Source organism: Meles meles, chromosome 19 (assembly GCF_922984935.1).
Source record: "Meles meles chromosome 19, mMelMel3.1 paternal haplotype, whole genome shotgun sequence".
Classification (NCBI taxonomy): domain Eukaryota; kingdom Metazoa; phylum Chordata; class Mammalia; order Carnivora; family Mustelidae; genus Meles; species Meles meles.
This window is the reverse complement of record NC_060084.1, coordinates 452,351-477,411: the sequence shown is the minus strand read 5'-3', so window position 1 is coordinate 477,411 and position 25,061 is coordinate 452,351. Positions and strand designations below refer to the sequence as shown.

Sequence of the window (25,061 nt, the reverse complement as noted above, 5' to 3'; positions counted from 1 at the left end):
CCTTGACAACGTGATCCCGAGTGAAATAAGCCAGACACAAATGCACACCAAGGATCCCACTTACATCAAGTACCTGAGTCATCAGGTTCACACACGGGAGCATGGCGGTTACCGAGAGCCGGGGGAAGGGGCAATGGGGACAGGGCTTCCGTGCGAAGCGATAAGATAGTTCTGGACACAGACGGGTGATGGTTACGCAACAACGTGGATGTACTTGCTGCCAGTGAATTAGACACCGAAAGACAGTTCAAAGGGTAAATTTTATGTTATTTATATTTTGTCACAGTAAAAAAAATACAAAAAAAGATGGGAAAAGTTTGTGAACACACAGATCAAGGTCAGAACCCCCACCGCAGCAGACAGTACCCGGAGAGCGCGCCAGCCGAAAGGGACCGGCGCAGCCGTCCTCCGCCACTCAGCTGTTACCGAACACTTCCGTCAGTTCCAGTTTCCACCGACCCAAAGAAATCCAAAGAGGACTTTCATTTTCACAAAAGAGGGCAGAAAAAGCAAGAAGAGAATGCGGCACTGGCTCTGCAGCAAGCCGTGGCAGAGGCAGCACCCCGAGAATGGGGCCCCAGCCAGCTCCTTCCCCGGGAACCACACTCGGGATCCCAGCACGTCTCCACAGCCTCGAACTGCACAGCAAGAGGCGTCCTGAGATACCAGAAGAGCCTACGGAGGTTTTTCTGAGTCTGGGAATGTCAAAATTTTTTCCATACAAACGAATGGTAACTACTGCCTCAAGGTACACCCTCGCAGCTCAGGAAAAGCTTCACAGGAGTGCTCTACTGTGGCACAAGAGGGAGACTTCCAGAAGGCAAAAATCAACACCATGATGTAGGAACGTTCCAAAATATCCCCCAAAAACCGGACTAAGAATCACAGTATTATAAAGAGGGCCACCCCTGGAGCACCGAGATGGCTCAGTCAGTGACGCGTCTGCCTTCAGCTCAGGTCATGATCCCGGGGTCCTGGGATGCAGCCCCATGTCCGGCTCCCTGCTCCGCACAGAGTCTGCTTATCCTGCGCTCTCTGCCCCTCCCCTTGCTTGTGCTCGCTCTCAAATAGTCTTTAAAAAAAAGAAAAAATGAAGATCACCCTTCTCTTAACTAGTTTATTCCTACCGCATCTAAAGATATCTCTTCCTGGGCGCCTGGGGGCCTCAGTGGGTGAAGCCTCTGCCTTCGGCGCAGGTCATGATCTCAGGGTCCTGGGATGGAGCCCCGCGTCGGGCTCCCTGCTCAGTGGGGAGTCTGCTTCCTCCTCTCTCTCTGCCTGCCTCTCTGCCTGCTTTGATCTCTCTCTCTAATAAATAAATAAATAAAAACTTCTAAAAAATAAAAATCAAGATACTTCTTTCATTAAACTGACTCACCTGTTATCAAGTGCTTAGCTATGAGGAAGAAATCTCAAAATCTTGGTAACAAGAACCCAGAACACTTATGTCAGGGCTGTTACTTTCTTCCTTAACAGACTGTAACCGGTAGTGCATGTTTTCTTTCTTCCAGTCTGCGGCGCACTGGCGATGTACACCTCTGGATGTGACTGACTGTGCTTCACGGAAAAGTGCACAGTGAAACAGTTTTAGAATTATTAAATACGATGGATGCATTTTAAATGTTCAAAATCGGGGCGCCTGGGTGGCTCAGTGGATTAAGCCGCTGCCTTCAGCTCAGGTCATGATCTCGGAGTCCTGGGATCGAGCCCCGCATCGGGCTCTCTGCTCCGCAGGGAGCCTGCTTCCTCCTCTCTCTCTGCCTGCCTCTCTGCCTACTTGTGATCTCTCTCTGTCAAATAAATAAATAAAATCTTAAAAAAAAAAAAAAAAAAATGTTCAAAATCGGACCTCCCATTTGCTTCTAAGTATGTGTTCTACTGTATCCAGTGTTATTACGGCTTCAAAGGAAAAGCAAACATTTTTGACATATTTAATGTGGGGAGTGTTTAGTAAGTTGACTTGGAGTTTTACTTTTTTTTTTTAGAGATTTACTTACTTGAAAGAGTGGGAAGGGGCAGAGGGAGAAACTCTCCGAGCTGAGTCCTGGCTGAGCACAGAGCCTGGCAGGGGGGCTTGACCTGAGCCGAAACCAGGAGTCGGACGCTCAACTGACTGAGCCACGCAGGCACTCCAAGTCTGACTTTCTCGGGAACAGTTCCTAACTAGTCTTTGCCGGGACACGAAGGACCAGTGGGTGCAGCTCCGTGACCTGCTCAGCCAGCCTGGACTTGGGACTGGGGAACAGCACACACGCAGGCCCTCGGGGCTGACAGGCACCAGCCAATAAACAGCCCCGTGACTCAAGCTGTGCGTCGGGAGCCGGGGTCCAACGAACAGGAGTGCGCCCGCGAACCAGCACCCCAACGGGGCACACAAAGTCGAACAGGAGTAAAGCCAAGGTGCTGGGGTGTGTTTTTCTTTTGAAATCGCTCCAATCTATCTAAAAATAAGACGACCTATTCCAAACACGTTGGCAGAGAGGACAGACCTGCACCATTACCAACCCCACGTTTCCACCTCACCTGAGATCATTCTCCCTGGGCTCACCAAGTCAGCACACAGGGTCCCAAAGAGGCCCCCTCTCAGGCCTCATGGACGGTCCCCAAGAGCAACCTGGAGGTCCTTCTCACACAAGCGGTGTCCCCGTATCCTTGCGCCCTTGCTGGAGGCTCTGCCCGCAGGCCTCCACTCTCTCCTCACAGCCCGTGGCTGGCGGGGAACAGTTCTCAGCACATACCAGGCACCACCAACGGCAACCGGCCGCTCCTTCCTGGAAATGTCACAGCAGGACTTCTCATAAACAAGCCTCCATGCCTAATGAAAACCCTTATTCCCATAACCCTCACATCAAAGAGCCACACCTCAACAAAAGGAAACCTTGAGCATTCCCAGTTTTCTGCAGTGAGGTAGTACAGGACACCAAACACGCATGAACTGAGCCGTCCTGCAGACATACATGGGCCCTCACGTGAAACGGCCCAAACCAGGAAAACGTTCCACCTTCGACAATGTATGGACAACGTAGCGCCGGCTCCCAAAGTCCCTCTGACTTCTAGGTGTCAGGTAATGACCTCAGGCAGAGTAGTGTCACAGAACACGTATTCCAGGCGGTCTGCCTTCTGAACAACACAAATGTGACCTGAAAGAAAACAAAATCTCACAGGGTACCGGGGTGGCTCAGTCAGTGAAGCGTCTGCCTTCAGCTCAGGTCATAACCCGGGGGTGCTGGGACAGAGTCCCCCATCAGGCTCCCTGCTCCGCGAGGAGTTGCTTCCCCCTCTCTGTGCTTTCCTCTTGCTTTCCTTCGTTCTCTCACTCAAATAAATAAAAATCTTTAAAAGAGAGAGAGAGAAAGAAAATCTCTTTTCTCCCTGTGGTGAGGACTCTGAGGACTTACTCTCAACCACCGTCGGCCGACCACACAGCCGTGCCGGCTCTGGCCACCGTGCTGTGCGTCACACCCCGGGTACTTTATCTTCGAACTGCAAGTCTGTGCCTTTTGACCACCTTCCCCCTCTACTATTTGCCTCCGGTAACCCCAAGTCTGCTCTCTTTTTCTACGAGTTTGTTGTTTTTAGATTCCACGTTTAAGAGAGATCATGCAGCATTTCTCTCTCTCTGCCTGACTTACGTCACCGAGCAGTGTGTTCCAGGTCCGTCCGTGCTGCCGCAAATGAAGATTCTTCACGTGTTTTATGGCTGAGCACCAGTTCCCCGTGTACACCAAGTACACACGTCTTTATCCGCGCACCTGCCAACGGGACACTCGCACCGTCCGCCCATCCGCTACCATAGATGCTGCTGCAATGCATGTAGTGCGCAGATTTCTCTTCGAGTCAGTACTTTCATCTTCTTTGGATATATTCCTAGAAGTGGAGTTGCTGGATCATATGGTAATTCTATTTTTATTTGCTGAGGCTCCTCCATACGCTGTTTCCACACTGGCTGCACCAGCTGACACTCCCACCAGCAGTGCACCCGTCCGTGGCCCGGGTGTCACCTCCCGCGCTCCTCACGGCCCGCTAACACGTGTGCTGCCTAGCGACGCTGGCCATCTTGTCGCACACCGGTGGCCTTTCACAGACCTTCTTTGGAGAAATATCTACTCAGGTTCTTCATCCACTTCTAAACTGCATTATTGGGGACTTTTTTTCTTTCGCTATTCAGTTGTATGAGTTCTTAATATTTTTTGGATATTAACGCCTTGTCAAATATACAGTTTGCGAGTATTTTCTCCCTGTCCATAAGCTGTCCTTTCGTTTTGTTGATGGTCTCCTTTGTTGCGCATGAACTTATTCAAGTAAGCTCCATGAGACAAGAAGAGAGAACACAAACGGCAACATGATGCCAACACCACATTAACATAACTCACGAACATCTGAACACACTTGACCCTTACACTTTACAATGCAAGGAGTCATTTTTATTGCTTAATCAGACTGTAACGTTTGAGACATAGGCCCATACAGGAATGAAAACTTAAAATCACTCAGTTACATCATGCACCTGAAATCACAGCTCTCAGAAGTATCCCTGGACAAATAAACAAGAACAAGAACAAGCCAGCTTCAGCTGGGGCGAGCAACAGCCGTGACCCCGCGAGACTTTCCAGAAGTTCTCCGTCCCTTCCCCCACCCCAGCTGCGAGGGGCAGTCATCAGACACTGGAGTTCGCGACACCAGCCAGTTATGAGTCGAGACCGCAGTGTTCTGCAGCTTCTAGATGCAAAGACAGACAGAAAGACCGAAGAGAAGAAGGAAGAGAAAAAGAACCAGGGGCTGGGCTGGCGCTGGGACAGCGGTAACCAACACAGAAATAGCTTCTCTCCACCAGAGAAGCAGCAGCTGTCCACCGGCGCAAAGGTGGGATGCAGTCATGCCGGCAGGCGCTGGTAACCGGGGGAATGAGCGGAGCCGTGGAGAGTTTGAAAGCAGAGACCAGAGTCCGTCTACCACACACGCCCTGGCAGGCCACCCCGGGCCCTGAGGCAAGGCCCGGTAAGAGCACCCAGCTGTAAGAGCACCCAGCCGGCGGTGCCGGCGGCCAGTGGTCCCGCACACTGACTCCCGCCCTCCCTCTCTTCCTGCGTCCCCCACTGAACCGCTCAGGGCCGCGCTGGCGCCGGGGAGCTGCGTCCTGCCGGCCTGGAGGGACTCGGGGTACTTCCCACCGGGCACTGCGCTTGCACCGGCTGAAACAGCACGTGCTCCTCATAGGGACCAGATTTCCTCATAGGCGTTCTTCCTTCCCTCGGGCCATAAGCCTGTTTTTGTTTTTCTTTTTTTTAAAGATTTTATTTATTTATTTGACAGACAAAGATCAGAAGCAGGCAGAGAGGCAGCAGAGAGAGGGGAAGCAGGCTTCCTGCTGAGCAGAGAGGCAGAGGCTTTAACCCACTGAGCCACCCAGGTGCCCGCATAAGCCTGTGTTTTAAGTCCCTAACACGAAACACTGACCCGGCACCTACTGATACGCGCGTTGGTCCAGGTAAGAGCCGAACAGACCCAAGTCCAACCCGAGTCTACCGAAGCGCAGGGCGCCTGGCCGGGGGAGCACGGGACTCCTGATCTCGGGGCTGTAACGCCATTCATGTTACGTCCAGGGCTTAACCCTGCACACCATGTGCAGAGATCACTGAAAAAAGAAAATAAAATCGGGGCGCCTGAGAGGCTCAGCAGGTTAAGCACCTGACTTCAGCTCAGGTCATGATCTCGGGGTCCTGGCACCGAGCCCCGCACCCTGCTCCACACTCAGCATGGAAACTGCTTCCCCCTCTCCTCCTCCCCCTGCTCCTGCTCTCTTTCTCTCAAATAAAACAACCTTTAAAAAATTTTTAAAAAATAGGGGCGCCAGGGTGGCTCAGTGGGTTAAGCCTCTGCCTTCAGCTCAGGTCATGATCTTGGGGTCCTGGGATCGAGCCCCATATCGGGCTTTCTGCTCTGCAGGGAGCCTGCTTCCTCCTCTCTCTCTGCCCGCCTCTCTGCCTACTTGTGATCTCTCTCTCTCTGTCAAATAAATAAAATCTTTTTTAAAAATTAAAAAATAAAGTAAAACAAAATCTTAAAAACAGAAGAGTTTAACAAAGTATCTGGGCAAGTAACAAGACAGAAACTACCTCCCCTCCACACCGCACCAGCAGGCTATTTCCCAGCCCCCAAATCCCCAGCCCCTCCTCTGTGAGCCCGAAACTACGACCCCTGGCCTGCAGTTACACAGTCTTGAGCAGACTGTCTTGGACATGAGAGGGGCAGGCTCCTGGCCTCTACCCATCGGCCCCAGGAGAACAGGGTCAGTGGGTCTGTCACAGGCGTCCCCGGCGGCACGCTGCAGGCCTGAAACCACGTCCGAGCCCCCCTCCCGCCTCTCTCTTCCATCACCTCTGCTATCCCGTCACGGACTGCCCGTCACTCGCCTGCCCCAATCCACCCGCTCTGAATCAACTCACCTCTCATCGTCCAGCCTGTCTGTCCAAACACCACCACCAGGTCTTCTCAGGGGGCTCGCACAGCCCACTGGAGGAGCCCCCACCCCACGTCAGAGCTGTCTGGATCCTCGCAGGAGCGTCTTGGAGCACACCACCCCCCTCTGATGCCAGAGCCTCCCCGCGTGCCGAGGAGGCTGCCCCGCACTGACAGGCCTTCCCCCCAGGCTCTGCCCCCTGCGCTCCACTCCACAGGGACTTTTCTGGGAGGGGCATTTTGGCTACTCACTTCGATGTAAGCTTTATTCCTACAACAAATCGTTCATTCTTCCCTGGAAAATGCTATTCCTACTTTCTACAATAGTGCCTGTGCTGAGAACTCTTTCAAACCTGATCATTTGTCCAGAAGCAGAGGGCGGTGGGGTGAAGGACAAACGAGAAGACGCAAGGGTGACCTGGCAGTCACCTGCCTCCAGGAGCAGCAGCCCACTCCGAGACACCGTCCTTCCTTGTGTCGTGACTGCCTGAGTTCAGCCCCAGGAGCAAGACAAAGCCCTCTCCCAGAGCCACTGTGACCTCCATCGGGCCCGTCCACCACCTTCACACTCAGACACACCACTCCTGCCACAGGTCATGGGACGCCTCCTTCTCAGCAAGCCCAGTCTTACACAACCGGAGTCCCGTCCGCTTTTCCAGCTTTATCTGCTACTCAACAAGGACTGCGTGTTCCAGCAGGTCCTGACATTCCTCCATTACAGCCCATCTCCCACTGCTTCCCGCAGTCTGCGACGGCCTCCTCCTGCTTCCTGCACATGGGTATCTCACCGATTCTTCAAAAACACTCCAGGACATCTCCTGGACCTCAGACCCAGACATGCCTTCTCCCCCCCGTCTTCCCATCTCGTGTCACGGTCCCGAGTGCCTCTCTTCCTCCCCAACCTCGGGCAGGACCATGTCTCCGGCCTCTTCGTGCGTCCCAACACAGCCGGGCAGGGTGGGCAAGGGCTAAGAGTGACTAAATGGAGTAATGGAGTCATGTGAGAAAAGCTACGTTCACCTCGTCTTGGGGGACCCCTCCATAAACCAGGTAATTCGCTCCCGCTGCGAAAAGATCCGAGACCATTCTACTACACGGGAGTCCGCGTTTGGAAGAGCAGGCTGAGAAACCAGAAGTCAGCTGTGCACTGCCGTGCAACTGTGCCGCGTGGGTAAATGGTCACAAAGACACAGAAACAAAGACTGGACTTTTCAAAGCTGCCAAGGTGGTGAAAAACAAGTTAAGACCTGAGAAACTATCACAGACAGAAAGCGACTAAACAGACTTAACTATATAACGTGGGATCCTGGGCCTCAGAGCAAAAATGGGTGAAATCCAAATGAAGTCAGGGGTTTGGTTAAGAGGACCGTCCAGGGGCGCCTGGGTGGCTCCGTCAGCTGGACGTCTGCCTTCAGCTCAGGTCATGGTCGCGGGGTCCTGGGATCGAACCTCGAGTCATCAGGCTGCCTGCTCAGCGGAGAGTCTGCTGCTCCCTCTGCCGCTCCCCATTCTCTCTAATCAATTAATAAGTAAAATCTTCAAAACAAACACAGGAATGTACGAACGTGGACTTCTTAGCTTTGACCACCTCAGCAGTGGGTCGTGAGGCGTCACCACCCAGAAGCAGGAAGGACAGAAGGCAACGCCTCCCACTGCTACCTCCACCACTTCGGTAGAGATATTATTCAGAAAAAAAAGGCAAAACCTCGTGCGGGACGTGTATTCTTACCACACTTACTAACTGCCCATCGACGCCGACTACACTGGCTGGACAAGTCGGTTCTGAGGAACCGAGGCAAAGCACCGAAGCCGGCGGCACAACAACCTGACCCAGGCTCAGCCGCTGCGACCGCGTCCATGGATGCCCAGTGTGGCCGGCCGAACACGGCTCCCAAGGAGTCCCTAGTCTAACCCCTGGGCCTGTGGGCATCTCAGGTCGCACGGCAGAGGGGAATGAAGGCTGCAGACGGAGCTGAGGTCTCGGCAGCAGACAGGGAGCAGAGCCTGGGTTATCCAGGGGCGCCAAGGAATCACGAGGCTCCTCCAAAGTGGAAGAGGGAGGGAGAAGAGAGGGCGGAAAGGGGAGGCCACACTGGAGGGCCAGAGATCCAACACCACTGGCTTTAAGATGGAGAAAGGGGACACAGGCCAAGGAATGTGAAGAGCCCCTAAAACACGAAAGAGGCAAGGAAACCGAGTCTCCCCGCTGGAGCCCTCAGGAGGAACCCGCCCTACCGACACCCTGGCTTTCGTCCGGCTTTTCGTCCGGGGAGACTCATGTCTTCTCATCAACAGAAGCATTAAACGAGCAAGCTGCGCTGTCTGACACCACCAAGGCCGAGGTCGTGTGTCGCAGCTACAGAAAGGGAGCGGCGGCACCAACGAACACGCACGCGCTTCTCCCCACTGAGCGCACGCATCGTCAGACCCCGCACAGCCTCCTGTCGTCCCTCCTACACGGCTCACCCCAACACGGCTCACCTCCCGCGCCTTCGGCCCCCACCCCCTGCAGACAACACAGTTGGGGGCTTCAAAGAAAACTGTCAAGAAAAGGAAGAGGGGAGACGAGAAGTTCTAGGACAAAGATGTCCTCCCAACTCTCTAACACTTCACTGTGCCAGGAGTCTTTACTTCAAGGTCCTTTTTCAAAACGTTCAACCTGCTTCAGCACAGTCCGTCCTCTTTTACAAGTCAGCCATCAGATGCGAAGCCAAGTGCAGCCGAATCAGACAGAACCACTTCACGGAAGAGAAAGTCCCCACAGAAATCCCATTAAGGTTCCACCTGCCGACAACCAAACTCTCAGGGAACGTGGCTATGACTTCTCTAAGCTTCACACTAAAAGACAAAGGACACAGTTCAAAGATTTCCTTTCTCAAGTGCTGGAGAAAATGTTTCCTACGAGGAAAACTTGTGAGTGTTAGCGTATTTAATGGATTAATCGCTACACTAAAAACTTCAAATCTCAGATGAACTATTCTCAAAGTACTGGAGACGCCTATCGCGGTAACCCAGATCCTCTCCCGCTAGCAAAGAAAAACTGCACGAAGCCTCCTCACTCCTTCAAGTCAGAACCACCCGGGCCGCGGCGGCGCACGCAGGACACTGCAGGTTCTTGGCAGTTTCAGACCCCATAAGGCTGGGCTTTCCGTTTTATCACCCAAAAGGTGAGTGTGTGTGTTTGTTTGTTTTTAAAGCATTCTCCACACAGTCTAATTAGCCAGCCATTTTGTAATTAAAAAAGAAAATTCCATCAAGGGTGTTGCTTTGGGGTTTTTTTGTTGTTGTTGTTTTTTATTTTTAACTTCCTGTTTTACAGGATGTAAAACCACATTTAGAAACGTGGTACATGCCAGCAAGGCTTCTCCTCTCAGGAGTAGTAGGGTTCTTCACTGCTTCTCTCACCTCTATTTGAGCGAAGTTCACACAGTAGAGCCGTAGTGATTTCAAGCTGACATCATCTCACAGAATTAAGTGAAAGTCGTCTCATTTTGCTCCCTATGAATGCAGTGGGAAATAAAACAATCACCACTCTGGCCAAAACCTTAAGAATCAAGCACCCTATGCAACTTCTGATGACTTAGAAACAGTCTCTCTTCCGGGACATAAGCATTCCCGCCCCGGCGCCAGCAGCAGCAGAACGGGAGGCAGGGGCCCTTTATGCCCGGAGAAAAGAACTCTGTTGGCTACATTTTAGATGAAAACTAACCTCTGAGATCCCAAAGTTATTAAGCATTTACAAGTTAAATTTCAATTCCAGCCGTTCTAAAAGGTCTCACTTTACAGCATTAAACAACTAATTGGAAGACAGAGGGATTTCATGAATTTGATGTAATCTTGACAAAAAATTTTGAGCTAAGTGATCAAAAAATGTTTATGTTGAGAAGAGACCAACATTTTTATAAAGTGAACCGAGGCACACTCGTTTCTTTAGAGTGGAAAAGGAGTGCCTACAGACTCTCAGGATATATCAGATGCCGAGGGCAGAGCCGGCAACCCGGGTCTGCCCCCAGACAGCCAGTGAGGACGCTGGAACTCCCACGAGCACCTCAACTCAGGCTGGGGGTGGGGCGCTCCACAAGCCTCGGCCCAGCAGACAGTATTTCCAGTCCTTTCGGCCCCTGAAAACCTCAGCTGGAGTCATGGGACAGACTCCTTTTCTTTTCACACTGAAAATGCACTTAACTCTTCAGTCACAGAATCAGCTTCAAAACTGTGGGATTTCTTAAGTTTTAGAATGGTGTCTAGGTATTTTCAACCACAGCCAACTGCCCTCAGCCCTTACTACCTAAAACGTTAAAACCACACATTCGACACAGTTATCCAAATCAAAATCTCAAGTCTCTATCACCCAAATTATACCCATAATTCAAAAGCAACCTTTTTGTCAATTACATAACATTTCAGAACACAAGGGGGGGGAAGTAACACACAATTCCATTCGGGTGTACTTCCCTCCAAAGAGATTACTTTTTTCTTCATTAAAATACTGAAACTAGGGGCACCTGGGTGGCTCAGCCGGTTGAGCAGTCAACTCTTGGTATCTGCTCAGGTGGTGAGATCCAGCCCTTTTCCCGCTCCCTGTTCAGCAGAAGTCCGCTTGAGATTCTTTCCCTCCGCCCCTCCCCACGCTTGAGGTCAGGGTCTCTCTCTCAAAATAAATAAAATCCCTTTTTAAAAATGCTAAAACTGGGCGCCTGGGTGGCTCAGTGGGTTAAAGCCTCTGCCTTCAGCTCAGGTCATGATTTCAGGATCCTGGGATCGAGTCCCACATTGGGCTCTCTGCTCAGCGGGGAGCCTGCTTTTCTCTCTCTCTCTCTCTCTCTGCCTGCCTCTCTGCCTACTTGTGATCTCTGTCAAATACATAAATAAAATCTTTTTTTAGAAATGCTAAAACTAAAAAATAAAATAAATAAAAATGCTAAAACTGGGGTCAGAGGGATAGTAAAGGAGAATTTATATTTGTACTAAAGCTATGGTCTCAAAGCTCAGGAACTTTTTTATTACAATTGCTAGAGAGGGTTAAAAGAAAAAAAGATAAAATGCTCAAACTTTCCCAGTACTCCACTATCATAGGAAACCACTGCTTATGTGAAAAGGGGCCAGAAGGTGCTCAAAGTTCTCAATGAAACACAGCCGCAGCAAACTACACTCAGGAAGCCCTCACCTTGGCCCCAAAAGCAGCCGTCCCACCAAAACTGCTTCCAGAAGCTTTTCCCTTCACTTACAAAGAGAACAAATGGGAAATGGCTGAAATCACAGCATTCTTCCTCGTCAAATAAGTGAAAGTTCATGATCCCAAAATTACTCCAACACCTCTACATAAAGTCTTTAAACAATTCAACAACTATCTCTTGAACCAATTCCATGACTAATGTCATACCATACCCTGGACCGGGCCCTGAGTGACTAAAGAGACCATTCCCATTGTCATTAAGCATCCAGCCCTCTCACGGGGACAGATGAAAACCAGTTGTTACACATTTCAGCAGTTAAGCGGTGTGGGGCTCACTGCTTGCAAATGATGATTAAGAAGGCTAAGAGGAAGCATTTAACTAAGACCCAAAGGCTGAGAGGGAATTACCTTGTCGCTCTGGAGGGAGGCAATGACGGACACGCAGCAGGACCCTGGCCCAGACAGAGGACCAGCATGTGTCGAGGCCATGGGAGAATAAGGCACATGTCGCAGTCTAGGAAATGGAAGGCCAATGTAGCCCGTGCGTCAGGAGGTAGAGCCGGAGTGACAGGGCACCACAGAGGGGACTTGGCTGGGGGTGTTGGTCATACAATCGGGGTAGGTTGTTAATAATCCCTCGGGACCTTACCGCAAAAATGACATCTGTAGTTCTGCTGTATACATAAAACACTACTTAAATAGAGTATTAAATGTGTAGGAGGAGCAGAGTTAAGCACAGAATAACAAAAACAGGCATGGGAACACATAGCTCAGTCTGACTGAGCTTAAAAGACACCATGACGACGATCCACCAAACAGAAGAAGAGCCACTTCTTAATAAAAACGTCTTCATCAGAATTAACAGAGTAGTTGTTAAAGTGGGTCATTTCCTAAGCCTTTTAGGCTTTCTACGCTGATCAGCTCTAACTGCCGGAGTTCCAGGAGCTGAGGGCTGACACCCTCTCTCATACAGCTTTAAGATAAAACTGGAGAAGTCGAACTGCACAAAAAAAGTTTATGGAGCAGGCCAAGCTCAACCCCCACAGAGCAACGAATCCTCATTCTCACCTACTAACAAGCAGGTATCCTGCTATTAAAGTGCATCCATTATGCTTACCACGTGAGGGATGAAGGAACTTACACAGGGTAATGGACAGATCAAAACACTTATTTTGGCAACAAATGCAGATTATGCTCTGAACCAGCATTTACTGACACTGTCTAATTATGTTATTTAATTGATAATGGGCTCACTGCCCATATGCAAAATAACCCTCTCGTTACAGTAAATAAAACATAACCTTACCATATTATATTAAGTGTACTTCAAAACCAAGGCACACAAAGCTTCTTGAAAAATCTTCTCAAACAAACAGCGTGGTTTAACTCTCTCTGCGAAGCTCTACTTGTCACCGTATCAACACTGTAATTACAGCTAACATGACAGTCACTAGTCCTAAGCAGCCCGTCTGGTTTGAGAGATGAAAGGCGCCGCCGGGGCAGCGTGATCAGCATGGCTGGTCCACAGCGGGGCTAGGGGACGCCCCACAGAGCCGCGCAAGCGAGCAAGCAGACACAGAGTCAGAACTGCAAATGCGGAACTCAAGGCTGTGGGACACCTCTCAACACAAACTTCTGGTAAATTTTATGTTTTCTCCCACAGTTAAAAAAAAATACTTAGAATTTTAAAACCTGTAAAAGTTTCACATTTGGATCAAATTTAGCAATATTTTGGGGCAGCTTTTTAACTAACTCAAGAGGCCGGCACAAAACACAAAAAAATGTCACAGTTACTTGGTCTTTGTTTCCTCCCACCCCATTCAGGAGGGCGGGCCTGTGCGACGAGACCCCGCTCCGCTCCCGCACAGAACTGCAACAGGAGAGAACAACAGCTGAATGGAGGGCGGGGGGAGGAAGCCGCAAAACAGGGATCCAACTCAACGATCACAATCCGAGTTGAGCAAGATGTTTTTCCTTTTTCTTTTTTTAACTGCAGTTTCAAAGTACTATCACAGTACTTGTGCAACCAGTCTCAAAAGACACAAAACACAGCAAGCCTTCCAGGACAGCACCATTTCGGACGAGAAATCAAGGTCCCAAAGGCATCCAATCAACAGTCTCAGGGTCTCTGACTTACAACTATTCAAGCTATGCCATTGACTGGGTCTGCAGGCACCGAAAATAGCCGCCGTGTCAATGGCGCTTTCCCACCAGCAATACCGCCTTACGCCGGTGTCGCCGACCGCCCCTCGTCCATCCCGCACCACCAAAACGCTCCAAGTTCTGCGACTCAACGACTGTGCGCCCTCCTCACGCCTCGGCTGAAGCGGAATGCTAAGGACACCGCCCGGATCACTTGAAAAACTCTCGTCTGAAATTTGAATTTTCTACTGGGAAACGTGCAAAACCAGCCTGTTCTCGCAAAGGCTCGGAGAACTCCCCAGAGCCTGCCTGTGGACACCGCGAAGCCGACGCGTGCTGCCCCTTAACCGCCGGGGACAAAGTGGTTCTCAAACAGGCCCCTCAGGCCAGCTCGACCTTCCGACGCCTCTTCCCCAACTCCCCGCAGGCTGGGGCGCGAGCCGGGCTCTCCGGGGAAGCGGAGGCAGAAGGCCCGGCCGGGGAGCGGACCGGGGCGAGCTCCGGACGCGCCGAGCCTCCTCCACCCCCAAGCTGCAAACACACCGTCCCTCGCGGAGGGCACCGAATCCGCGCGGCGAGGCCAACCCCCGGCGCACGCACACGCGCTCACACCCGCTCGCAGCGACCGCCCCGCCAGCGGATGATGAAATGAGGAACGGAAATTAACATTTCAGGCAACGTCTCACATTGTTCCTGGAGGCCAAGGGCTGCCGCTGCCGCCGCCACCGCCGCTTCCCTCCCGCCCGCCCCCCAGGCCCGCCTACCCGCCCCGCGAGACGACACCCCCGCGCCGCTGCCCCGCATTCCTGCCCCCCGGCGGGCCTCCGCGCGCCCCCGGCGCCCCCACTCTGCCTGCACGACGCCGCTGCGCCCGCCCCCTCCGGCTCGCCGCCCGGGAGCCGCCTGCTCCGTTTCCAAACAGCGATAATAATAGGGACGCCGGGAATAACAACTACAACCGACACCGCCGCGGCTCCCCTCCCTCGGGTCAGAGGTCGGCGCGCCCGCTGCCCAGCCGCCCGGGGCCGCGCCCGGCCCTCGCGGCTGCCCCGAGCCCCCCAACTCCCCCAGGCCCACCGCCAACCCCTCCGGCTGCCCCTGGCGCCCCAGGCCCTCCCGGAGCCCCCGCCGGCCCCTCACCGACGCCGAGGGGCCAGGCAGGCCCAGCCGGAGCCCCCGAGCCCCTCACGGCTGTCCGGGCCCCGACGCCCACCCGCAGCCCCACCCGCAGCCCCGCGCGGCGGCCCCGGGCCCCCCAGGCCCACCCGGAGCCCTTCGCGGCGACCCCGGGCCCCCCGGCCCCCCGCACGGCCCCCCGGGCCCCCCAGGAGCTCGCGTCGGCCGCTCACGGCTGCCTGGGCCCCCCGGAGCCCCAGGTCGGCCCCTAAGGCGCCCGGGCCCACCGGCGCCCGTCGCGCCGCTCCGCCCGGAGGGGAGGCCTGCAGGCCGCACAGCGGCCCCCACGCCCCGGCGCCCGCCCGCCCCCCGGCCCGCGGCGGCTCTCACCGGCTCCCGGCGGCACGGCTCCGCGGGCTCAGCGGCGGCGCGCGGGCGAGGCCATGCAGCCCCGGCCCGTCTCCCGGCCCGAGCGGGAAGGCGGCGGCGGCGGTGGCGGCGGGCTCCGAGCGCCGGCGAAGCGGCGAGGCCGGCGGGAGGCGAGCCCGCTCCTCGGGCGCGGCCAGGCTCGGGCGGCGCCGCGGCGGCGCGGGCGCTCACTGAGGGGACGTCGGGCCGCGCGCTCGGCGGCGGCGCCTCCCCGCCTGGGGCCCTCGCTCCATCGCGCTCCGGCTCGGCGGCCTCTGGCTCCGGGACCCGGCGGCGGCTGCGGCGGGCGCCGGCCGCATGAGACGCCGCCGCCCATTGGCCCGCCGTATCCGCCTCCGCCATTGGCCCGCTGCGGCCGGGCACAGGGCTGCGCACGTCACGGCGTCGGGGAGGAAGTGCGCCGGCGGGGGCGAAGGGGCGGTGGCGAGAGGGACAGCTGCGGTTACAGCCCTGGGGCGGGACCAGAAGGACGTCCCGGGACGGATTGGTCAAGGTCGTGCGTCCGGGCGCACGGCACGCGAGGGTAACGAGCAGCCGGATTGGCTGCTTGCTTCGCGGAGGGGGCGGGTCTTTCGCCCTCAGACGTGACGATTGGTCTTGGCAGATCCCGGAAGCGACGCGGGAGACGATCGGAAGCCAGGGTCCGGGGTCCCCGGAGCTGGAAGCGAGGGGGCGGCGGTAGGGCCGCGTCGCCCGCGCCGGGGTCCTGGAGCCCGGTCCCGCCTGGAGGCGGCCTCGGCGGGCGGAGCGTCTTCGCGGTCGCGCACCCTCGGATGCGTGCGGGCAGTGCGGGCGGCGTGCGCCGCCGGGGGCGCGGGGCCTGGACCGCAGCGGGCGGCCGGACGCGGCTCTTCCCTCCTCGGCCGGTCTCCTCCCCGGGTGGGCCGGGCACGCGGCGGGGCGGCCGTCCCGCGCGGCGATGACCCGAGGGACCCCGGAGCCCCGCTGTGCCTGCGCGCGAGGGAGGAGTCGGCGCTCCGCGCCCGCGTCCCTGACGGTGCCGTCCCGGGACGTTTGCTGACCCGGGCCCCGGCCAGGCCGGCAGCTGGGCGGGGGCTTTCCTCGGACGCGGTCCGGCCGGGCGAAGGCGGAGGTGCGCAGCCGGCGGAGCGTGCGGAGGCGGGGGTTCGGCCGCTTCCCGCCCCGTCCCGGAGCGGCCGTCGCTGCGACCGAAGCCTGGGCTCGAGCCCGGGGAGCTGGCGCCGGGCCGAGCCGGGCCGGGCGCGCGCGTCTGTCCGCCGCACGCGGAGCCGCAGGGGCGTTAGGAAGGTGCGTGCGGGGAAGAGCGGCCCGGCTGCCGGGCGGTGCGGGGAGGACGCTGGGCCCGCCGCCGGGTCGCCGCCAGCCACGGCGGACTGTGGTGCGGGAAACGGCCCGAGTCAGAGCCCCGTGTGCGGTGAACGCGAGATGCACCCGAGTTCGAGGCCCGCGCGAGGAAGGAAGCGTGGACTGTCCCGCGGCCGCGTTGACCGCACAGGGGTCGCGTGGACGACGGCGTCCAGGAAAACGCACCGGGAGAACTCGTTTGATCTCTTCCTGACTCGCTCCCAGGAGGTCTTTCAGTTTGTGTCCTTGCCGAGCGGGAGAGCCAGCACACGTGGGCCGGCAGGGGGGAAGCCCGGTGCGGGGCTCCCTCCAGGACCCTGAGATCGTCACCGGGGCTGAAGGCAGACGCTTACCTAACGGACCCCCCCCCCCGGGCGCCCCACTACTAGCAATTTTTTTTTTTAAAGATTTTATTTATTCGACAGATAGATCACAAGCAGGCAGAGAGGAGGAAGCAGGCTCCCCGCTGAGCAGAGATTCCCGATGCGGGTCGATCCCAGGACCCTGGGATCATGACCTAAGCCACCCAGACCCCCCCCACTACTAGGAAATTTTAAAGGACACCCTGGCTGCTTTGCAGTTTCTCTTCGACAGCCCTGGGCAAAGAGGCTTAAGGTGGAGAGAGTGGCGTTCCGCACATCTTGAAGGCTTTTAAGTGCCCGCTGTGTTTTCAGCACCGTCTGAAGACCTGTACTGAGAACAGGGTGATGGGGGCAGAAGAAGGGTGCTGTTTTATGCAAGTTAGTTGGGGAGAACTCAGACACGATGACCTTTGAGGAGAACCACAGAGCAAAGAAGCAAGGCATGATTTGGGGCAGAGTACCCCAGACGGGGTAAGAAGGTGTCCCGCAAGCAGAGAACAAAGTCCAAGCAAAGACGATGGAGGCGGCCGCCGGCCAAGGGTCCTGACTTGGAGTCGGGAATTTCACCGTGAGTGCAAAGGTCAGCCTCTACCAGTGCAGGGCCACGAATCATGCATGACCTGACCTACCATTCTAGGATCTCTCTCTGGAGATGGGCCAGAGCACAGAGAAGGGGGTGTGGGGTAGCAATGCCATGCAGACTTGTGAGACCATTGGATCAGGGATGTGTTTTGAAGATGGAATTGGCCAGATTCTGTGGGCTCTAAGAAACAGAGGTCCAGGATGAAGTCAACACTGGCTTGGAGGACTCTAGCAGAGGTAGAGGTTTGGGCTGAGAAGCTGGGAGTTTAGTTTTGTGCAGTTAAGCACTAGATACTTGGGCCTCCATGTGGGTGATAGGCAGCTAGGGGCAGGCGAGGTTTCACAGGCACATGATAAATTCAGCCTGGAAGCAGCACCTGCCAGTAAAGAGCTTTGATCAGGCTCAGGAGCCAAGTTTTGTTTTACTTTGTTTTGTTTTTAAGATTGTATGTGTCGGGGACACCTGAATGCTTCTCCCTCTGCCTGCAGAGCCTTCTGCTTGTGCCTTCTCTCTCTCTCTTAATAGAAGATTTTAGGGGCGCCTGGGTGGCTCAGTGGCTTAAAGCCTTTGCCTTCAGCTCGGATCATGATCCCGGGGTCCTGAGATCGAGCCCCCGCATCGGGCTCTGCCCAGCGGGGAGCCTGCTTCCTCCTCTCTCTGCCTGCCTCTCCACCTACTTGTGATATCTGTCTGTCAAATGAATAAATAAAATCCTTTAAAAATTAAAAAATAAAAATAATAGAAGACTTTATGTGTTTATTTGAGAGACAGTGAGTGAGAAAGCGCAGGGGCAGAGTGGGGGGGGCAGGTTCTCCGCTGAGCAGGGGGCCCTACACGGGGCTCAATCCTAGGACCCTGACCATGACCTGAGCCGAAGGCAGACGCCCCACCGATGGAGACCCCCAGGTGCCCCCAGAATGCTGTTTTCAAACACATGAGGGTGAGCCCATGAGGGGCTTGGAGAGCGGCTGCAGCAGTTGCAGAGGAAAGACAGGAAGGGGGCTGGGGAGGTGAAGACGGCAGAGTGGGAGAGCAGGGGCAGGCGGCAAGCGGCATCTAGGAACCTGGGGGGCCTGGAGGAAGGTGCCAGACAGCTCACGGTGCCACACCTTACAGGAAACTAGAAATTTTTATGGGACGTTCCAAGAGAAGCTGTATGGCAAACACATGGCCGAAGAAAACAGCTCAGGTCTACCAATGCCTCATCCTGATCCCCACGTGGTATTTCTCCAGGGCTTTCCGGGGAAGCCTGTTTCCTTAACGCAGTTACCTAGACCCACCGGGAGTTTCTGATTCAGGAAACCAAGTTCCTGCCAAAAGCAGTTAGGTTGCAGTATGTCTGTGTTCCCCCAGAACCAAAAGGAGCTAATTGTTGATTAAACACAAGCCGTTTGTGGCTGCAGAAAACTCCGGTCCCGGCTGCTGCTGGGTGCCCTCCCAGACACCCGACGTGTGCCACTTTGTTCTGCTCCTAAGCCAAGGTCCTCAAAGGGACTCTCCATGCTCCCCTGGACACACCCCTGCCCCCACTGCTGTGGCCCGAGAGAGTGATGGGACGTGGGTGGGAGGTCACTGCTGGAGGGGAGGTGGGTCAGCCACCTGGCTTGCCTTCTACTTCCTTTTCTCTACAAGTGGCAGAAGTGGCCAGAGCAGGCCCACATTCAGACAGCTCCCTTCTGTCTGTTTCCCCACGACCATGGCGTAAGAACCGCCATCCGGGTTTGGGCCAAGCCAGCCCTGTGGTCAACCCCAGGTCACCAGCATCCTTCGCATTAGAATTTGGAACCCAAGCTGGCTTCACAATAAATCATTATACGCGTGGCTGTCCGGTTACCAGAGCTCTGTGAGGCTTCGCCCTTCTAACCCTCAAGGGAGGAGGGACTGGTATAAAGCATATGATTCAGACGTTCCTGGGACCCCTCACCCCAGGACCACCAAAACCACCCTATAATTTTTTTTTTAAAGATTTTATTTATTTATTTGACAGATAGAGATCACAAGTAGGGAGAGAGGCAGGCAGAGAGAGAGGAGGAAGCAGGCTCCCTGCCAAGCAGAGAGCCCGATGCGGGGCTCGATCCCAGGACTCTGGGATCACGACCTGAGCGAAAGGCAGAGGCTTTAACCCACTGAGCCACCCAGGCGCCCCCCACCCTATAATTTTTAAACTCTGTACCCAGTACTTTTTCTGTAGCCTACCAGGTTTTATTTTGTTTCTTAAAGATTTTATCTACTTTTTCTAATAAATCATGCGTGCACTCATGCGAGTGGGGGAGGGGCAGGGGGAGAGAATCCCCAGGACTCCCCACTGAGTGCAGAGCCCACCTGGGCAGATCCCACCACCCATGAGTTCATGACCTGAGCAGAAACCAAGAGTCCCTCGCTCACCCAGCGGAGCACCCAGGCACCCTAGCCTATCAGTTCTATGTAATTTTAAAATCTAAATATATGAACTATTCCTTTCTTCGATTTCTCACAAGTGCAGCTAGGAGGGTTGAGAGTAAAAAAATAAGTCTTCCGAGGACTTCTTCCCTAGTGAGGGTGTCATAATATTGCATAATGTGTTTTATGTAATGAACGTCAGCTTGCGGAAAGCAAGGAGCTTACTCAGCTGGGAGGACTGGGTTCTCAACAGACGCCGGGGTGCCTGCCGGCTGCCGGACAGCGTCACGGCAGGGGCACAACATGACTCTCGCACACCCTCCTGGCCCAGACCAGGCAGAAGAGTCCGTCCTGCAGCTGTGGAGCCAGCCTGACATTCTAGAAGCTTTGGTGGATGGCCGTGGTCTGACCGTGAGGGACACCCATCTGCAGTCCCTCCCCTGGGTTTGGGAAGGAGTCAGATTTACCACCACAGAGGCTCTGCCCTTCGCAGTCCCCGTCCAGGAGCCACTGGGAATACAGCCGAGCTCTCCTGGGACAACAGGCTTCTGGCCCGGGCTGGCCCTGGGAGTTCCCACAGTGGTTATTACCCAGGACAGTCGATTCAGAACCTTTCGAATGCTGAATCCTGTGAAGATTGAATAACGAATTCCCCAAATTGTCCTCGGAGACTTCAAGATGTCTTTTTTTTTTTTTTTAAGATTTTATTTATTTATTTATTTGGCAGAGAGAGACAGCGAGAGAACACAAGCAGGGGAATGGGAGAGGGGGAAGCAGGCTTCCCGCGGAGCAGGGAGCCCGATGCTGGGCTGGAGCCCGATGAGGGGCTCAATCCCAGGATCCTGAGATCATGACCTGAGCCGAAGGCAGAGGCTTTAACCCACTGAGCCACCCAGGCGCCCCTATGTTCTCTTTTTAAATTAATAGCTTTTTTCTTTTTTAAGATTTTTTTATTTATTTCAAAAAGGGATTGTACCAGCAGGAGGAGGGACAGAGAGAGGAAAAGAGAATCTGGAAGCAGACTCCCCACTGAGTTGGGAGCCTTACGCCCTCAGGGCTCAATCCCAGCACCCAGGATCACGACCTGAGTCCAAATCGAAACCAAGAGTCGGATGCTTAGCCGACTGAGCCACCTAGGTGCCACAAACTTGTGTGTCTTTGATAAAAGTAATTCTAGTGACACTAGAACTGCCATGATTGAGACCACGGTTTCACCACGTGTGGTCCAGGAACCCCAGGGTCCCCCAGGACCCTTTGTGGGGGTCAGCAAAGGTCTGGCAGTTTGTAGGCTACGACTGCAGGCTGTTGACAAAGGTAACTGTTCTCCAGAGGGGGATACAGTGCCCTGGGGTTGGAGGGTTGAGTTAGATGTCCCTGGACTGGCTGGAAGGTGTTCGACCCGTTAGCAAGGGAGAGACAGGTGGTCCTGCTTTTGTAGGACGGCACAGAGTGTGGGGATGGTGGAAGCAGTGCCCGAGACACACACGCACCAGGCCTGAGCAGCGTGGGGGCTCACGGATGGCCGCTGGAGCGGGCCATTTACGCACCTGCCTGGAGGCAAAGCAGAGACCTTTGGAGATGGGTTTGCTGTGGGGGATGCCCTGGGCGCAGGTCCAGGCCGCAGGAACCCCCGGATCCCCGATGTCAGTGACTCAGCACTTGCCTGGAGTGGGCAGGCCGGGGATGTGCACTCCAGCTCCCTGCCTCACCACCTCGGGCAGAGACCGCGTCTTATGGGCACACAAACCTCTCAGAACGCGGTTGTGCAGTGCTGGGGACAGAACGGAGATGTTCAGTATTCTAGGAACTGGTAAACTGCTTAGCTTTCCAACTTTAGAAGGTATTCAGAGAACAAAAGGATGGATGCCATCTGAGTTCAATAAAGGAATGCTATGGGGCTGCTCCTGGGTTTCATGCCGAATGTTGCAAGTCACCTTCCAGTGACCTTGGGCACAGCACCCACGTGGTCCAGAGAGGCTGGCTTCCCACGCCTACATCCCCCAGACCTCCCAGACTAACACTTCAGTCCCCCTCCTCTGCCCAGAATGGATTGTAAACATCGTCTATGGCTCTGTTTCATTTTGTTTATTCTGTTTATGAAACTGTAATCTCATGTCGGAGTGCCTTAGGACCCAAGTCACAAATAAACTGTCAAACAAAATAAACATAAAACAGCAGGGCAGAGATGTGGTCAAACCCAAACTGCATGCTTGGATTCCAGGCCAGTATAAGGCCAAAGCCCCCTTCTCTCTCCAGATCATCTCCCACTCGGCTGATCCTCCAGCCAGGGCTGGCCGTGACTTCCAGCAACACAGGACCCTCTGCGGGAAACGGCTAAGTGCACCCCAGGGAGACCCTGGCGCCTGGCCTCAACGTGCTGGTTAGTGTCTGTGTATCCAGTGCACTGTCGCGGGGGAGGGGGTGCTTAAGGGAGCTCTGGTTCAAACCCTTTGTAGAAGCGGTCACCTTGTCCTCTGTCAAATCAACCCATCAATTATAGTGAGAAGGACCAGCTCCCGAAACTGTTCCTCTCACACCTGCTCCTGGTGGGGCCTGTCCCAGTCTCAGCCCTCATCTGATGGGGACAGTCATGTGTTGCCCATCCCGGGATCAGCCGGCCACCAAGGGAAACCTGAAGCCACCCCAGGCTGCTCCGTGCTTCTGGGTAACCAGCTCCCTCAGCCGGTCCCACCAAGCCAAGCCCACCGTCCTGCTCGGGCTGCTGCAGGGCCTGCCCTCCCCCGCCCCACCTCTAGCAGAAAGGATGTGTAGAACACAGACCAGTCTTGAGCTCAAAATCCCCCGCAGGCCCCTCCGCCTGGAGCACGGAGGCAGGGGGTGGGGTCCAGCCCACACACTCTAACCCCACCCCACCCTGGGCTCCCCTTGCCTCCGGAGCCACCTGGAGCCCCTCACACACCATGTGCTCTGCTGCCTTGGTGCTCTTGTTCCTCATTGGAATGGAAGCTCGTTGAGGACAAGTGGCTGCAACTGCTGTGTCCACAGCACCGAGGGCCACAGAGAAGTGTCTGTTAAGGAAAGTGCCGTTTTATCCCATAAAAATCTACTTTCTTCTCCAGTTCTTTCATTTTCTGCAACTGTTTGAGGGCCTTTCACCAAGCCCCCCAAAAGACCCTCAGAAACTATCCCCACCTGCTCCTTTTATCCCTCCTCCCCTCTTTCCATCATCCTTTACTTTGGGACCAGTAACAGCTCTGGGGGTCTTTCCCCATCCTTCTGAATCTCTCCTCCTTTCTTTTTTCCTTTTTTAAAAAGATTTTATTTATTTGGGGCGCCTGGGTGGCTCAGTGGGTTAAGCCGCTGCCTTCGGCTCAGGTCATGATCTCAGGGTCCTGGGATCGAGTCCCACATCGGGCTCTCTGCTCCGCGGGGAGCCTGCTTCCCTCTCTCTCTCTCTGCCTGCCTCTCTGCCTACTTGTGATCTCCTGTCTCTCGCTGTCAAATAAATAAAAATAAAAAAAAAATCTTTAAAAAGATTTTATTTATTTGACAGACAGAGATCACAAGTAGGCAGAGAGGCAGGTGGGGGGGCGGGGTGACAGGATCCCCACTGAGCAGAGAGCCCGATGCGGAACTCGATCCCAGGACCCGGGGATCACGACCTGAGCCGAAGGCAGCAGCTTAACCAACTGAGCCACCCAGGCGCCCCTCTCCTCCTTTCTTTTGACCTCTTTTTGTCCTTTCTCTCTTTGTTCTGCTTTACAAACACCCAGGAATGAGCTAGCAGTCTCTCCGAACAGGGAGCTAAAGTTCTGATCTTCAGCAGGCTGGCAGGAAGCGCAGAGATGTCTGGGAATGTTGCTTGCCACTGTGTCTCGTTCCTATTCCGCGGTGGCTGTCCAAATTCAGCGTGGTTCACACAGTTTCTCCAGAGGTACGTCCACCCTTGATTCGCTGAAGGCTCATAATAGCCATAGACCTCTAGGATCCAGGCCCGGCCAGCTGGTGAAGACTCAGTGCCTTCACCAAAGAGCACGGAGGACTTCGTGGGGACGCGTGCCCCATCCAACCCCAAGAAATGGACCTGCTCTGCTGACGACGGCTGCCTGTGGGTGACAGAGCGGAGACACCGGAGACAGCGGCGCTGATCGCGGTCCAGACCCCAGAGGTGAGCAAGTCGTGGATCCTGTCGGCTCTGCTGCACACTCCGCTGTCAGTTGTCTGGTGGACCGCACACAGAAAGTGAACGCCTGCTACCTTCACGTATCTTATCATTCACCTAACAAGTAACCCCTGAGGCCAGGGAGATAGCAAGCTGGTAACTTCCAGGAATGGGCTATAAACTGTGACATCCAGACATGGTCCCTCTTTTCTGGTAGCTGAACCCAGACAAGTCTTCTGGACCCACACTGAGGGGTTAAGGAGGGACCCCAGAGCTCTGGCCAGTGATGACTCCCCGGTAGCTACTGCACCTGGACAGGCAAACCTCAGCTTGGCCCAGCTGTGGTCAGCAGCCTCCAAGGAGACCCTTGATGCCCCTGCCCCCGGGAGAGTGCCCCCACACTCTCGGGCTCTCCCTGCCAAATGGGGCCATGTCATGTGAGCAGCCGCATGGAGATGCCCCGTGGTGAGGAGCTGAGGCCTCCTGCCAACAGCCAGGCCGAGGCATTAGCTTGGAAACCCAGCCTCTAGCACCTCTAGGACCCGGAGAACTTCAGACGGCCGCTGCCCTGGCCATCGACCGGACCGCACCCTTGTGGAAGACTGAGCCTGAGCCCCCTGGTCAACCAGCTTCCCGATCCTCCGAAAACTGTGTGACACACGGAACGTTGTTTTAACTTGCCAAGTGTTAGGGTCTTCGTGCCATATCAACGGGTAGTGGACACGGCCCACAGAACAGATTAGATGAATTAGATAGCTCTCCAGAGCTCGGGGACTTAACGGAGGAGAGTTAAGGTGGAGAGGAAGCAACCCCCACACTTTTGGGGTGCCCCCCAGACATCGGTCCAAAAATCTCACACCCAGCCGTCTTGAGAAACAGGGGGGTTGTACACACACACATCTCTGTACAGGTCATTTGCTGGTAAAAATGGACTTTTTATCCTTTCAAGAGCAAAATCTATGACTA

At 54.9% G+C, this 25,061-nt stretch overlaps 1 protein-coding gene across 10 annotated transcripts in view; it reads right to left on the bottom strand.

Moving 5' to 3' along the window:
- The window catches only part of ANKRD11 (ankyrin repeat domain containing 11), a 166,202-nt gene extending 150,609 nt beyond the window's left edge, over window positions 1–15,593 (bottom strand). For 6 of the 10 annotated variants that reach the window (XM_045987625.1, XM_045987613.1, XM_045987612.1 and 3 more), the window contains exon 1: window positions 15,284–15,592. The gene's annotated coding sequence lies outside the window, so the exon portion shown is untranslated. Of the gene's footprint in view, window positions 1–15,283 lie in introns of all 10 variants that reach the window. The other 4 variants (XM_045987624.1, XM_045987620.1, XM_045987621.1 and 1 more) reach the window with 1 other exon arrangement.
- Window positions 15,594–25,061: the final 9,468 nt, after the last annotated feature.